Genomic DNA, 14,450 nt, shown 5'->3' on the forward strand with positions numbered 1-14,450 from the left:
TTTCGGCTTGCTGCTGCTGCAATCCACGCGTTTTAGATCTGCATAACTCCACCTCTTTTAGCACAGTACCCTCAACCCCCGGCTGTTCCCACCCGCCTCAACACCGTTGGAAGGGAGGAGAACCAATTAAGGCGGGGGGGGGGTGGAACATGCAGCTGTCTACCCTTAGCAGGAGGGTTGCTGATTAATTACCTCTCCTGCTGCTGCTGCTGCTGGCTGTCCAGCAGCAGACTGAAGGTGGCTGCTGCTGTGCGCAGGTATATAAAGGCTCAGAGCCTATTATGACACGCGCAGCCAGCGTTCCATTGCCACATTCCGTCTACTGCAGGCGGGATACCTGGATGGCTGAATGTCACTGAGAAGCTCACAGAGACCGCCATAAGCAACAGTTTAAAAGAATGCCACAGACTAATCAACCAAACTTTTTGGGTTGGTTTCTCTTTTATAGTCTGCAGGCATTAAATGAAAGAAGTCAGTGTTCCAGCAGAGGGAGACAACGTTTCAGAAAAGGCATTGTAGCAAACCAAAAAAGAAATTTTAAGCGCAGCAGAGTAACCAGCTCACATACCTGTTAGCTCAGGTGAGTTTAAAAGGCTGCTGTTGATAACAAGGGCATTTGCTAAATAGATGGTGTGTGTGCAACAATATACTGAAAGGTCAATTATATTGTGCAGCTTATCTCACCACCTGTAGTTATTTAGGTGAAAGCTCCAAAATGCTTGCCTAATATGTCTGTTTATCCAAAAGGAAGTATAGAGGGAGAGCTAGATAGATAGCATTGCATTACATTACATTACATGGCAATGCAATGCACAGTTGCTGAAGTTGAACCAAAATGAGCTTGTCATCTGGCTTCTGCAACTTTTAACATGAAAAATCCAATGAGGAGAAGAAAAGCAAAGCCAAAGAGTCCATCCCAAAATCCGACAAACAAGCAAAATGAACAAAAAGCATTGAATTCAATTCTTTCTGATTTTAGAAACTGCATTAAAGAAGGGGTGCACCGGTCCTGGAGATACTGCAATACCAGGTCAATGCGTGGAGTGGACAGAGCAAGCTCTTTTTCCATCTCCCTGTTCTAAAAATCCATTTAATATATGGTCCCCAGATAGGGGACGTATCAGATATTAAACTGATAAGAACAGATACTACACTTGATCTTAGCCAAAAGGCCGAGAAGCGATAACCAGAATTGGTTTCCGACTACGGTGCCACCCAAGGATTCTGAAAAGTCCATTTGTGGAGATGGCCACCTGGACTCCCGTTAAGAAGACATGCTGTCAACCTCTAGATCCCTCACATGCCTGCACTTTTCGGCTTGCTGCTGCTGCAATCCACGCGTTTTAGATCTGCATAACTCCACCTCTTTTAGCACAGTACCCTCAACCCCCGGCTGTTCCCACCCGCCTCAACACCGTTGGAAGGGAGGAGAACCAATTAAGGCGGGGGGGGGGGTGGAACGAGCAGCTGTCTACCCTTAGCAGGAGGGTTGCTGATTAATTACCTCTCCTGCTGCTGCTGCTGCTGGCTGTCCAGCAGCAGACTGAAGGTGGCTGCTGCTGTGCGCAGGTATATAAAGGCTCAGAGCCTATTATGACACGCGCAGCCAGCGTTCCATTGCCACATTCCGTCTACTGCAGGCGGGATACCTGGATGGCTGAATGTCACTGAGAAGCTCACAGAGACCGCCATAAGCAACAGTTTAAAAGAATGCCACAGACTAATCAACCAAACTTTTTGGGTTGGTTTCTCTTTTATAGTCTGCAGGCATTAAATGAAAGAAGTCAGTGTTCCAGCAGAGGGAGACAACGTTTCAGAAAAGGCATTGTAGCAAACCAAAAAAGAAATTTTAAGCGCAGCAGAGTAACCAGCTCACATACCTGTTAGCTCAGGTGAGTTTAAAAGGCTGCTGTTGATAACAAGGGCATTTGCTAAATAGATGGTGTGTGTGCAACAATATACTGAAAGGTCAATTATATTGTGCAGCTTATCTCACCACCTGTAGTTATTTAGGTGAAAGCTCCAAAATGCTTGCCTAATATGTCTGTTTATCCAAAAGGAAGTATAGAGGGAGAGCTAGATAGATAGCATTGCATTACATTACATTACATGGCAATGCAATGCACAGTTGCTGAAGTTGAACCAAAATGAGCTTGTCATCTGGCTTCTGCAACTTTTAACATGAAAAATCCAATGAGGAGAAGAAAAGCAAAGCCAAAGAGTCCATCCCAAAATCCGACAAACAAGCAAAATGAACAAAAAGCATTGAATTCAATTCTTTCTGATTTTAGAAACTGCATTAAAGAAGGGGTGCACCGGTCCTGGAGATACTGCAATACCAGGTCAATGCGTGGAGTGGACAGAGCAAGCTCTTTTTCCATCTCCCTGTTCTAAAAATCCATTTAATATATGGTCCCCAGATAGGGGACGTATCAGATATTAAACTGATAAGAACAGATACTACACTTGATCTTAGCCAAAAGGCCGAGAAGCGATAACCAGAATTGGTTTCCGACTACGGTGCCACCCAAGGATTCTGAAAAGTCCATTTGTGGAGATGGTCACCTGGACTCCCGTTAAGAAGACATGCTGTCAACCTCTAGATCCCTCACATGCCTGCACTTTTCGGCTTGCTGCTGCTGCAATCCACGCGTTTTAGATCTGCATAACTCCACCTCTTTTAGCACAGTACCCTCAACCCCCGGCTGTTCCCACCCGCCTCAACACCGTTGGAAGGGAGGAGAACCAATTAAGGCGGGGGGTGGGGTGGAACGAGCAGCTGTCTACCCTTAGCAGGAGGGTTGCTGATTAATTACCTCTCCTGCTGCTGCTGCTGCTGGCTGTCCAGCAGCAGACTGAAGGTGGCTGCTGCTGTGCGCAGGTATATAAAGGCTCAGAGCCTATTATGACACGCGCAGCCAGCGTTCCATTGCCACATTCCGTCTACTGCAGGCGGGATACCTGGATGGCTGAATGTCACTGAGAAGCTCACAGAGACCGCCATAAGCAACAGTTTAAAAGAATGCCACAGACTAATCAACCAAACTTTTTGGGTTGGTTTCTCTTTTATAGTCTGCAGGCATTAAATGAAAGAAGTCAGTGTTCCAGCAGAGGGAGACAACGTTTCAGAAAAGGCATTGTAGCAAACCAAAAAAGAAATTTTAAGCGCAGCAGAGTAACCAGCTCACATACCTGTTAGCTCAGGTGAGTTTAAAAGGCTGCTGTTGATAACAAGGGCATTTGCTAAATAGATGGTGTGTGTGCAACAATATACTGAAAGGTCAATTATATTGTGCAGCTTATCTCACCACCTGTAGTTATTTAGGTGAAAGCTCCAAAATGCTTGCCTAATATGTCTGTTTATCCAAAAGGAAGTATAGAGGGAGAGCTAGATAGATAGCATTGCATTACATTACATTACATGGCAATGCAATGCACAGTTGCTGAAGTTGAACCAAAATGAGCTTGTCATCTGGCTTCTGCAACTTTTAACATGAAAAATCCAATGAGGAGAAGAAAAGCAAAGCCAAAGAGTCCATCCCAAAATCCGACAAACAAGCAAAATGAACAAAAAGCATTGAATTCAATTCTTTCTGATTTTAGAAACTGCATTAAAGAAGGGGTGCACCGGTCCTGGAGATACTGCAATACCAGGTCAATGCGTGGAGTGGACAGAGCAAGCTCTTTTTCCATCTCCCTGTTCTAAAAATCCATTTAATATATGGTCCCCAGATAGGGGACGTATCAGATATTAAACTGATAAGAACAGATACTACACTTGATCTTAGCCAAAAGGCCGAGAAGCGAAAACCAGAATTGGTTTCCGACTACGGTGCCACCCAAGGATTCTGAAAAGTCCATTTGTGGAGATGGCCACCTGGACTCCCGTTAAGAAGACATGCTGTCAACCTCTAGATCCCTCACATGCCTGCACTTTTCGGCTTGCTGCTGCTGCAATCCACGCGTTTTAGATCTGCATAACTCCACCTCTTTTAGCACAGTACCCTCAACCCCCGGCTGTTCCCACCCGCCTCAACACCGTTGGAAGGGAGGAGAACCAATTAAGGCGGGGGGGGGGGTGGAACGAGCAGCTGTCTACCCTTAGCAGGAGGGTTGCTGATTAATTACCTCTCCTGCTGCTGCTGCTGCTGGCTGTCCAGCAGCAGACTGAAGGTGGCTGCTGCTGTGCGCAGGTATATAAAGGCTCAGAGCCTATTATGACACGCGCAGCCAGCGTTCCATTGCCACATTCCGTCTACTGCAGGCGGGATACCTGGATGGCTGAATGTCACTGAGAAGCTCACAGAGACCGCCATAAGCAACAGTTTAAAAGAATGCCACAGACTAATCAACCAAACTTTTTGGGTTGGTTTCTCTTTTATAGTCTGCAGGCATTAAATGAAAGAAGTCAGTGTTCCAGCAGAGGGAGACAACGTTTCAGAAAAGGCATTGTAGCAAACCAAAAAAGAAATTTTAAGCGCAGCAGAGTAACCAGCTCACATACCTGTTAGCTCAGGTGAGTTTAAAAGGCTGCTGTTGATAACAAGGGCATTTGCTAAATAGATGGTGTGTGTGCAACAATATACTGAAAGGTCAATTATATTGTGCAGCTTATCTCACCACCTGTAGTTATTTAGGTGAAAGCTCCAAAATGCTTGCCTAATATGTCTGTTTATCCAAAAGGAAGTATAGAGGGAGAGCTAGATCGATAGCATTGCATTACATTACATTACATGGCAATGCAATGCACAGTTGCTGAAGTTGAACCAAAATGAGCTTGTCATCTGGCTTCTGCAACTTTTAACATGAAAAATCCAATGAGGAGAAGAAAAGCAAAGCCAAAGAGTCCATCCCAAAATCCGACAAACAAGCAAAATGAACAAAAAGCATTGAATTCAATTCTTTCTGATTTTAGAAACTGCATTAAAGAAGGGGTGCACCGGTCCTGGAGATACTGCAATACCAGGTCAATGCGTGGAGTGGACAGAGCAAGCTCTTTTTCCATCTCCCTGTTCTAAAAATCCATTTAATATATGGTCCCCAGATAGGGGACGTATCAGATATTAAACTGATAAGAACAGATACTACACTTGATCTTAGCCAAAAGGCCGAGAAGCGATAACCAGAATTGGTTTCCGACTACGGTGCCACCCAAGGATTCTGAAAAGTCCATTTGTGGAGATGGCCACCTGGACTCCCGTTAAGAAGACATGCTGTCAACCTCTAGATCCCTCACATGCCTGCACTTTTCGGCTTGCTGCTGCTGCAATCCACGCGTTTTAGATCTGCATAACTCCACCTCTTTTAGCACAGTACCCTCAACCCCCGGCTGTTCCCACCCGCCTCAACACCGTTGGAAGGGAGGAGAACCAATTAAGGCGGGGGGGGGGGTGGAACGAGCAGCTGTCTACCCTTAGCAGGAGGGTTGCTGATTAATTACCTCTCCTGCTGCTGCTGCTGCTGGCTGTCCAGCAGCAGACTGAAGGTGGCTGCTGCTGTGCGCAGGTATATAAAGGCTCAGAGCCTATTATGACACGCGCAGCCAGCGTTCCATTGCCACATTCCGTCTACTGCAGGCGGGATACCTGGATGGCTGAATGTCACTGAGAAGCTCACAGAGACCGCCATAAGCAACAGTTTAAAAGAATGCCACAGACTAATCAACCAAACTTTTTGGGTTGGTTTCTCTTTTATAGTCTGCAGGCATTAAATGAAAGAAGTCAGTGTTCCAGCAGAGGGAGACAACGTTTCAGAAAAGGCATTGTAGCAAACCAAAAAAGAAATTTTAAGCGCAGCAGAGTAACCAGCTCACATACCTGTTAGCTCAGGTGAGTTTAAAAGGCTGCTGTTGATAACAAGGGCATTTGCTAAATAGATGGTGTGTGTGCAACAATATACTGAAAGGTCAATTATATTGTGCAGCTTATCTCACCACCTGTAGTTATTTAGGTGAAAGCTCCAAAATGCTTGCCTAATATGTCTGTTTATCCAAAAGGAAGTATAGAGGGAGAGCTAGATAGATAGCATTGCATTACATTACATTACATGGCAATGCAATGCACAGTTGCTGAAGTTGAACCAAAATGAGCTTGTCATCTGGCTTCTGCAACTTTTAACATGAAAAATCCAATGAGGAGAAGAAAAGCAAAGCCAAAGAGTCCATCCCAAAATCCGACAAACAAGCAAAATGAACAAAAAGCATTGAATTCAATTCTTTCTGATTTTAGAAACTGCATTAAAGAAGGGGTGCACCGGTCCTGGAGATACTGCAATACCAGGTCAATGCGTGGAGTGGACAGAGCAAGCTCTTTTTCCATCTCCCTGTTCTAAAAATCCATTTAATATATGGTCCCCAGATAGGGGACGTATCAGATATTAAACTGATAAGAACAGATACTACACTTGATCTTAGCCAAAAGGCCGAGAAGCGATAACCAGAATTGGTTTCCGACTACGGTGCCACCCAAGGATTCTGAAAAGTCCATTTGTGGAGATGGTCACCTGGACTCCCGTTAAGAAGACATGCTGTCAACCTCTAGATCCCTCACATGCCTGCACTTTTCGGCTTGCTGCTGCTGCAATCCACGCGTTTTAGATCTGCATAACTCCACCTCTTTTAGCACAGTACCCTCAACCCCCGGCTGTTCCCACCCGCCTCAACACCGTTGGAAGGGAGGAGAACCAATTAAGGCGGGGGGTGGGGTGGAACGAGCAGCTGTCTACCCTTAGCAGGAGGGTTGCTGATTAATTACCTCTCCTGCTGCTGCTGCTGCTGGCTGTCCAGCAGCAGACTGAAGGTGGCTGCTGCTGTGCGCAGGTATATAAAGGCTCAGAGCCTATTATGACACGCGCAGCCAGCGTTCCATTGCCACATTCCGTCTACTGCAGGCGGGATACCTGGATGGCTGAATGTCACTGAGAAGCTCACAGAGACCGCCATAAGCAACAGTTTAAAAGAATGCCACAGACTAATCAACCAAACTTTTTGGGTTGGTTTCTCTTTAATAGTCTGCAGGCATTAAATGAAAGAAGTCAGTGTTCCAGCAGAGGGAGACAACGTTTCAGAAAAGGCATTGTAGCAAACCAAAAAAGAAATTTTAAGCGCAGCAGAGTAACCAGCTCACATACCTGTTAGCTCAGGTGAGTTTAAAAGGCTGCTGTTGATAACAAGGGCATTTGCTAAATAGATGGTGTGTGTGCAACAATATACTGAAAGGTCAATTATATTGTGCAGCTTATCTCACCACCTGTAGTTATTTAGGTGAAAGCTCCAAAATGCTTGCCTAATATGTCTGTTTATCCAAAAGGAAGTATAGAGGGAGAGCTAGATAGATAGCATTGCATTACATTACATTACATGGCAATGCAATGCACAGTTGCTGAAGTTGAACCAAAATGAGCTTGTCATCTGGCTTCTGCAACTTTTAACATGAAAAATCCAATGAGGAGAAGAAAAGCAAAGCCAAAGAGTCCATCCCAAAATCCGACAAACAAGCAAAATGAACAAAAAGCATTGAATTCAATTCTTTCTGATTTTAGAAACTGCATTAAAGAAGGGGTGCACCGGTCCTGGAGATACTGCAATACCAGGTCAATGCGTGGAGTGGACAGAGCAAGCTCTTTTTCCATCTCCCTGTTCTAAAAATCCATTTAATATATGGTCCCCAGATAGGGGACGTATCAGATATTAAACTGATAAGAACAGATACTACACTTGATCTTAGCCAAAAGGCCGAGAAGCGATAACCAGAATTGGTTTCCGACTACGGTGCCACCCAAGGATTCTGAAAAGTCCATTTGTGGAGATGGCCACCTGGACTCCCGTTAAGAAGACATGCTGTCAACCTCTAGATCCCTCACATGCCTGCACTTTTCGGCTTGCTGCTGCTGCAATCCACGCGTTTTAGATCTGCATAACTCCACCTCTTTTAGCACAGTACCCTCAACCCCCGGCTGTTCCCACCCGCCTCAACACCGTTGGAAGGGAGGAGAACCAATTAAGGCGGGGGGGGGGTGGAACGAGCAGCTGTCTACCCTTAGCAGGAGGGTTGCTGATTAATTACCTCTCCTGCTGCTGCTGCTGCTGGCTGTCCAGCAGCAGACTGAAGGTGGCTGCTGCTGTGCGCAGGTATATAAAGGCTCAGAGACTATTATGACACGCGCAGCCAGCGTTCCATTGCCACATTCCGTCTACTGCAGGCGGGATACCTGGATGGCTGAATGTCACTGAGAAGCTCACAGAGACCGCCATAAGCAACAGTTTAAAAGAATGCCACAGACTAATCAACCAAACTTTTTGGGTTGGTTTCTCTTTTATAGTCTGCAGGCATTAAATGAAAGAAGTCAGTGTTCCAGCAGAGGGAGACAACGTTTCAGAAAAGGCATTGTAGCAAACCAAAAAAGAAATTTTAAGCGCAGCAGAGTAACCAGCTCACATACCTGTTAGCTCAGGTGAGTTTAAAAGGCTGCTGTTGATAACAAGGGCATTTGCTAAATAGATGGTGTGTGTGCAACAATATACTGAAAGGTCAATTATATTGTGCAGCTTATCTCACCACCTGTAGTTATTTAGGTGAAAGCTCCAAAATGCTTGCCTAATATGTCTGTTTATCCAAAAGGAAGTATAGAGGGAGAGCTAGATAGATAGCATTGCATTACATTACATTACATGGCAATGCAATGCACAGTTGCTGAAGTTGAACCAAAATGAGCTTGTCATCTGGCTTCTGCAACTTTTAACATGAAAAATCCAATGAGGAGAAGAAAAGCAAAGCCAAAGAGTCCATCCCAAAATCCGACAAACAAGCAAAATGAACAAAAAGCATTGAATTCAATTCTTTCTGATTTTAGAAACTGCATTAAAGAAGGGGTGCACCGGTCCTGGAGATACTGCAATACCAGGTCAATGCGTGGAGTGGACAGAGCAAGCTCTTTTTCCATCTCCCTGTTCTAAAAATCCATTTAATATATGGTCCCCAGATAGGGGACGTATCAGATATTAAACTGATAAGAACAGATACTACACTTGATCTTAGCCAAAAGGCCGAGAAGCGATAACCAGAATTGGTTTCCGACTACGGTGCCACCCAAGGATTCTGAAAAGTCCATTTGTGGAGATGGCCACCTGGACTCCCGTTAAGAAGACATGCTGTCAACCTCTAGATCCCTCACATGCCTGCACTTTTCAGCTTGCTGCTGCTGCAATCCACGCGTTTTAGATCTGCATAACTCCACCTCTTTTAGCACAGTACCCTCAACCCCCGGCTGTTCCCACCCGCCTCAACACCGTTGGAAGGGAGGAGAACCAATTAAGGCGGGGGGGGGTGGAACGAGCAGCTGTCTACCCTTAGCAGGAGGGTTGCTGATTAATTACCTCTCCTGCTGCTGCTGCTGCTGGCTGTCCAGCAGCAGACTGAAGGTGGCTGCTGCTGTGCGCAGGTATATAAAGGCTCAGAGCCTATTATGACACGCGCAGCCAGCGTTCCATTGCCACATTCCGTCTACTGCAGGCGGGATACCTGGATGGCTGAATGTCACTGAGAAGCTCACAGAGACCGCCATAAGCAACAGTTTAAAAGAATGCCACAGACTAATCAACCAAACTTTTTGGGTTGGTTTCTCTTTTATAGTCTGCAGGCATTAAATGAAAGAAGTCAGTGTTCCAGCAGAGGGAGACAACGTTTCAGAAAAGGCATTGTAGCAAACCAAAAAAGAAATTTTAAGCGCAGCAGAGTAACCAGCTCACATACCTGTTAGCTCAGGTGAGTTTAAAAGGCTGCTGTTGATAACAAGGGCATTTGCTAAATAGATGGTGTGTGTGCAACAATATACTGAAAGGTCAATTATATTGTGCAGCTTATCTCACCACCTGTAGTTATTTAGGTGAAAGCTCCAAAATGCTTGCCTAATATGTCTGTTTATCCAAAAGGAAGTATAGAGGGAGAGCTAGATAGATAGCATTGCATTACATTACATTACATGGCAATGCAATGCACAGTTGCTGAAGTTGAACCAAAATGAGCTTGTCATCTGGCTTCTGCAACTTTTAACATGAAAAATCCAATGAGGAGAAGAAAAGCAAAGCCAAAGAGTCCATCCCAAAATCCGACAAACAAGCAAAATAAACAAAAAGCATTGAATTCAATTCTTTCTGATTTTAGAAACTGCATTAAAGAAGGGGTGCACCGGTCCTGGAGATACTGCAATACCAGGTCAATGCGTGGAGTGGACAGAGCAAGCTCTTTTTCCATCTCCCTGTTTTAAAAATCCATTTAATATATGGTCCCCAGATAGGGGACGTATCAGATATTAAACTGATAAGAACAGATACTACACTTGATCTTAGCCAAAAGGCCGAGAAGCGATAACCAGAATTGGTTTCCGACTACGGTGCCACCCAAGGATTCTGAAAAGTCCATTTGTGGAGATGGCCACCTGGACTCCCGTTAAGAAGACATGCTGTCAACCTCTAGATCCCTCACATGCCTGCACTTTTCGGCTTGCTGCTGCTGCAATCCACGCGTTTTAGATCTGCATAACTCCACCTCTTTTAGCACAGTACCCTCAACCCCCGGCTGTTCCCACCCGCCTCAACACCGTTGGAAGGGAGGAGAACCAATTAAGGCGGGGGGGGGTGGAACGAGCAGCTGTCTACCCTTAGCAGGAGGGTTGCTGATTAATTACCTCTCCTGCTGCTGCTGCTGCTGGCTGTCCAGCAGCAGACTGAAGGTGGCTGCTGCTGTGCGCAGGTATATAAAGGCTCAGAGCCTATTATGACACGCGCAGCCAGCGTTCCATTGCCACATTCCGTCTACTGCAGGCGGGATACCTGGATGGCTGAATGTCACTGAGAAGCTCACAGAGACCGCCATAAGCAACAGTTTAAAAGAATGCCACAGACTAATCAACCAAACTTTTTGGGTTGGTTTCTCTTTTATAGTCTGCAGGCATTAAATGAAAGAAGTCAGTGTTCCAGCAGAGGGAGACAACGTTTCAGAAAAGGCATTGTAGCAAACCAAAAAAGAAATTTTAAGCGCAGCAGAGTAACCAGCTCACATACCTGTTAGCTCAGGTGAGTTTAAAAGGCTGCTGTTGATAACAAGGGCATTTGCTAAATAGATGGTGTGTGTGCAACAATATACTGAAAGGTCAATTATATTGTGCAGCTTATCTCACCACCTGTAGTTATTTAGGTGAAAGCTCCAAAATGCTTGCCTAATATGTCTGTTTATCCAAAAGGAAGTATAGAGGGAGAGCTAGATAGATAGCATTGCATTACATTACATTACATGGCAATGCAATGCACAGTTGCTGAAGTTGAACCAAAATGAGCTTGTCATCTGGCTTCTGCAACTTTTAACATGAAAAATCCAATGAGGAGAAGAAAAGCAAAGCCAAAGAGTCCATCCCAAAATCCGACAAACAAGCAAAATGAACAAAAAGCATTGAATTCAATTCTTTCTGATTTTAGAAACTGCATTAAAGAAGGGGTGCACCGGTCCTGGAGATACTGCAATACCAGGTCAATGTGTGGAGTGGACAGAGCAAGCTCTTTTTCCATCTCCCTGTTCTAAAAATCCATTTAATATATGGTCCCCAGATAGGGGACGTATCAGATATTAAACTGATAAGAACAGATACTACACTTGATCTTAGCCAAAAGGCCGAGAAGCGATAACCAGAATTGGTTTCCGACTACGGTGCCACCCAAGGATTCTGAAAAGTCCATTTGTGGAGATGGCCACCTGGACTCCCGTTAAGAAGACATGCTGTCAACCTCTAGATCCCTCACATGCCTGCACTTTTCGGCTTGCTGCTGCTGCAATCCACGCGTTTTAGATCTGCATAACTCCACCTCTTTTAGCACAGTACCCTCAACCCCCTGCTGTTCCCACCCGCCTCAACACCGTTGGAAGGGAGGAGAACCAATTAAGGCGGGGGGGGGGGGTGGAACGAGCAGCGGTCTACCCTTAGCAGGAGGGTTGCTGATTAATTACCTCTCCTGCTGCTGCTGCTGCTGGCTGTCCAGCAGCAGACTGAAGGTGGCTGCTGCTGTGCGCAGGTATATAAAGGCTCAGAGCCTATTATGACACGCGCAGCCAGCGTTCCATTGCCACATTCCGTCTACTGCAGGCGGGATACCTGGATGGCTGAATGTCACTGAGAAGCTCACAGAGACCGCCATAAGCAACAGTTTAAAAGAATGCCACAGACTAATCAACCAAACTTTTTGGGTTGGTTTCTCTTTTATAGTCTGCAGGCATTAAATGAAAGAAGTCAGTGTTCCAGCAGAGGGAGACAACGTTTCAGAAAAGGCATTGTAGCAAACCAAAAAAGAAATTTTAAGCGCAGCAGAGTAACCAGCTCACATACCTGTTAGCTCAGGTGAGTTTAAAAGGCTGCTGTTGATAACAAGGGCATTTGCTAAATAGATGGTGTGTGTGCAACAATATACTGAAAGGTCAATTATATTGTGCAGCTTATCTCACCACCTGTAGTTATTTAGGTGAAAGCTCCAAAATGCTTGCCTAATATGTCTGTTTATACAAAAGGAAGTATAGAGGGAGAGCTAGATAGATAGCATTGCATTACATTACATTACATGGCAATGCAATGCACAGTTGCTGAAGTTGAACCAAAATGAGCTTGTCATCTGGCTTCTGCAACTTTTAACATGAAAAATCCAATGAGGAGAAGAAAAGCAAAGCCAAAGAGTCCATCCCAAAATCCGACAAACAAGCAAAATGAACAAAAAGCATTGAATTCAATTCTTTCTGATTTTAGAAACTGCATTAAAGAAGGGGTGCACCGGTCCTGGAGATACTGCAATACCAGGTCAATGCGTGGAGTGGACAGAGCAAGCTCTTTTTCCATCTCCCTGTTCTAAAAATCCATTTAATATATGGTCCCCAGATAGGGGACGTATCAGATATTAAACTGATAAGAACAGATACTACACTTGATCTTAGCCAAAAGGCCGAGAAGCGATAACCAGAATTGGTTTCCGACTACGGTGCCACCCAAGGATTCTGAAAAGTCCATTTTTGGAGATGGCCACCTGGACTCCCGTTAAGAAGACATGCTGTCAACCTCTAGATCCCTCACATGCCTGCACTTTTCGGCTTGCTGCTGCTGCAATCCACGCGTTTTAGATCTGCATAACTCCACCTCTTTTAGCACAGTACCCTCAACCCCCGGCTGTTCCCACCCGCCTCAACACCGTTGGAAGGGAGGAGAACCAATTAAGGCGGGGGGGGGGGGTGGAACGAGCAGCTGTCTACCCTTAGCAGGAGGGTTGCTGATTAATTACCTCTCCTGCTGCTGCTGCTGCTGGCTGTCCAGCAGCAGACTGAAGGTGGCTGCTGCTGTGCGCAGGTATATAAAGGCTCAGAGCCTATTATGACACGCGCAGCCAGCGTTCCATTGCCACATTCCGTCTACTGCAGGCGGGATACCTGGATGGCTGAATGTCACTGAGAAGCTCACAGAGACCGCCATAAGCAACAGTTTAAAAGAATGCCACAGACTAATCAACCAAACTTTTTGGGTTGGTTTCTCTTTTATAGTCTGCAGGCATTAAATGAAAGAAGTCAGTGTTCCAGCAGAGGGAGACAACGTTTCAGAAAAGGCATTGTAGCAAACCAAAAAAGAAATTTTAAGCGCAGCAGAGTAACCAGCTCACATACCTGTTAGCTCAGGTGAGTTTAAAAGGCTGCTGTTGATAACAAGGGCATTTGCTAAATAGATGGTGTGTGTGCAACAATATACTGAAAGGTCAATTATATTGTGCAGCTTATCTCACCACCTGTAGTTATTTAGGTGAAAGCTCCAAAATGCTTGCCTAATATGTCTGTTTATCCAAAAGGAAGTATAGAGGGAGAGCTAGATAGATAGCATTGCATTACATTACATTACATGGCAATGCAATGCACAGTTGCTGAAGTTGAACCAAAATGAGCTTGTCATCTGGCTTATGCAACTTTTAACATGAAAAATCCAATGAGGAGAAGAAAAGCAAAGCCAAAGAGTCCATCCCAAAATCCGACAAACAAGCAAAATGAACAAAAAGCATTGAATTCAATTCTTTCTGATTTTAGAAACTGCATTAAAGAAGGGGTGCACCGGTCCTGGAGATACTGCAATACCAGGTCAATGCGTGGAGTGGACAGAGCAAGCTCTTTTTCCATCTCCCTGTTCTAAAAATCCATTTAATATATGGTCCCCAGATAGGGGACGTATCAGATATTAAACTGATAAGAACAGATACTACACTTGATCTTAGCCAAAAGGCCGAGAAGCGATAACCAGAATTGGTTTCCGACTACGGTGCCACCCAAGGATTCTGAAAAGTCCATTTGTGGAGATGGCCACCTGGACTCCCGTTAAGAAGACATGCTGTCAACCTCTAGATCCCTCACATGCCTGCACTTTTCGGCTTGCTGCTGCTGCAA

The 14,450-nt window shown here is 45.1% G+C and overlaps 11 non-coding genes across 11 annotated transcripts; all 11 read right to left on the reverse strand.

Moving 5' to 3' along the window:
• Window positions 1–993: 993 nt before the first annotated feature.
• On the reverse strand, window positions 994–1,184 carry LOC141188843 (U2 spliceosomal RNA). Its single transcript, XR_012262923.1, has one exon. It is a non-coding gene; the product is annotated as a U2 spliceosomal RNA (small nuclear RNA).
• A 1,121-nt stretch (window positions 1,185–2,305) lies between these two features.
• Window positions 2,306–2,496, reverse strand: LOC141188844 (U2 spliceosomal RNA). Its single transcript, XR_012262924.1, has one exon. It is a non-coding gene; the product is annotated as a U2 spliceosomal RNA (small nuclear RNA).
• A 1,121-nt stretch (window positions 2,497–3,617) lies between these two features.
• LOC141184302 (U2 spliceosomal RNA) lies at window positions 3,618–3,808 on the reverse strand. The gene has a single exon (XR_012259070.1). It is a non-coding gene; the product is annotated as a U2 spliceosomal RNA (small nuclear RNA).
• A 1,121-nt stretch (window positions 3,809–4,929) lies between these two features.
• LOC141188845 (U2 spliceosomal RNA) lies at window positions 4,930–5,120 on the reverse strand. The gene has a single exon (XR_012262925.1). It is a non-coding gene; the product is annotated as a U2 spliceosomal RNA (small nuclear RNA).
• Window positions 5,121–6,241: 1,121 nt separating this feature from the next.
• Window positions 6,242–6,432, reverse strand: LOC141188847 (U2 spliceosomal RNA). Its single transcript, XR_012262926.1, has one exon. It is a non-coding gene; the product is annotated as a U2 spliceosomal RNA (small nuclear RNA).
• Window positions 6,433–7,553: 1,121 nt separating this feature from the next.
• LOC141188848 (U2 spliceosomal RNA) lies at window positions 7,554–7,744 on the reverse strand. Its single transcript, XR_012262927.1, has one exon. It is a non-coding gene; the product is annotated as a U2 spliceosomal RNA (small nuclear RNA).
• A 1,120-nt stretch (window positions 7,745–8,864) lies between these two features.
• LOC141188849 (U2 spliceosomal RNA) lies at window positions 8,865–9,055 on the reverse strand. The gene has a single exon (XR_012262928.1). It is a non-coding gene; the product is annotated as a U2 spliceosomal RNA (small nuclear RNA).
• A 1,119-nt stretch (window positions 9,056–10,174) lies between these two features.
• LOC141191360 (U2 spliceosomal RNA) lies at window positions 10,175–10,365 on the reverse strand. Its single transcript, XR_012265357.1, has one exon. It is a non-coding gene; the product is annotated as a U2 spliceosomal RNA (small nuclear RNA).
• Window positions 10,366–11,484: 1,119 nt separating this feature from the next.
• Window positions 11,485–11,675, reverse strand: LOC141184689 (U2 spliceosomal RNA). Its single transcript, XR_012259421.1, has one exon. It is a non-coding gene; the product is annotated as a U2 spliceosomal RNA (small nuclear RNA).
• A 1,122-nt stretch (window positions 11,676–12,797) lies between these two features.
• Window positions 12,798–12,988, reverse strand: LOC141188850 (U2 spliceosomal RNA). The gene has a single exon (XR_012262929.1). It is a non-coding gene; the product is annotated as a U2 spliceosomal RNA (small nuclear RNA).
• Window positions 12,989–14,110: 1,122 nt separating this feature from the next.
• On the reverse strand, window positions 14,111–14,301 carry LOC141188851 (U2 spliceosomal RNA). The gene has a single exon (XR_012262930.1). It is a non-coding gene; the product is annotated as a U2 spliceosomal RNA (small nuclear RNA).
• Window positions 14,302–14,450: the final 149 nt, after the last annotated feature.

This window comes from Phyllobates terribilis, unplaced genomic scaffold (assembly GCF_046119375.1).
Source record: "Phyllobates terribilis strain yellow unplaced genomic scaffold, ASM4611937v1 Scaffold_40__1_contigs__length_11209783, whole genome shotgun sequence".
In the NCBI taxonomy this organism is placed as follows: domain Eukaryota; kingdom Metazoa; phylum Chordata; class Amphibia; order Anura; family Dendrobatidae; genus Phyllobates; species Phyllobates terribilis.